Source organism: Gadus macrocephalus, chromosome 11 (assembly GCF_031168955.1).
Source record: "Gadus macrocephalus chromosome 11, ASM3116895v1".
In the NCBI taxonomy this organism is placed as follows: domain Eukaryota; kingdom Metazoa; phylum Chordata; class Actinopteri; order Gadiformes; family Gadidae; genus Gadus; species Gadus macrocephalus.
Window position 1 is genome coordinate 19,367,581 of NC_082392.1, and position 1,213 is coordinate 19,368,793.

Consider the following 1,213-nt stretch of genomic DNA (forward strand, 5'->3'; position numbering starts at 1 on the left):
CACATTCTGTTCTGTACAAACACCAGAGTGAGGCCCCTCATTTAGCAATGGTAGTAAGTGCTTAACTAATTAAGGCACTGCTGGCTCCCGTTGTCCTTATATATATGCATGGACTACTATGCATATATTGGGATCTGAGCGCATGCTGTGTTGGCTTTCATCACAGCTTCTCACTGTGGGATCTCTGAATCACACTACTGTTGAGTGAGGAAAAACCCAAACAATTTAATGTCCCTCAGTTCTTGGAGAACTATCTTAAGTGAACCGTTATGAGGACTTCAAAACATTGCCTTGTGGGGGGAGAAAAAAAGGAATTGCCAATTGACTGAACTGAAGTGCAATGGAGGTCTCTGTCAGAGTGCATTTAACAATCTCACTTTACCATATTTCAGTTGACGCATAGTGAAGGAGAAAATGATGAGAGTGAAGCATGGAGATTGTCAACCCAATAAAATATATATTAAAGGTTATCCCCGAAACAACTTCTGATTTCATGCTTGCAACCATAAAATAACAATGATATAAAAATAACATAGCCATTAATAAATTCTTTAATTCGTCATTCTTTATCTCTCTTTCAGATTGTTTAGTCCCTGAGTATAGTCTACTGAAATGTATTTTCGACCTAAAATCCTCTTCCTTTGAAAAATCTCTTAATCCTTTCACCTTCTGGTCAATAACGTTAAGAGATTCCAAATGTACACATAACAGAATAAAGCAGATTCCAAACAGAAAAATAGCAGGATGATATGATCCGACTTTTGATCCGACTGTAATTAGTTAATCAACTCAAAACTGATTCTTATCAACGGCTATGAATCAAAGCTGACTATTTACTCCACTTTGTCACCTAGGAACCAATCGCCTCTTCTCCCCTACCCTACTGCACCTGAACCTGTTCTCTCATCCCTTCTTAAACAGACCTGACCTCATTTAGAACGACTCCCCATATTACTGTGGCAGAATATATTCATATAGTGTTTTCCCCAAACAAATCTGAAATTATAACACTGATAATTATTACTCATAACACACACATCCAGATTCTCAGCTGCCTTGGGATATTTGTCTCAAATGCATGGCTCTCGACTGCGTCAATCTTGGAACAGCCAGAGTGGGTAAAGTGTGTCTACTTTCCATTTTCAGCCGTCGAATCAATTGGATGCTGATCCCTGCCCACAAAGCCCCTACTGTCAGCAGACGGTGGGGGCTT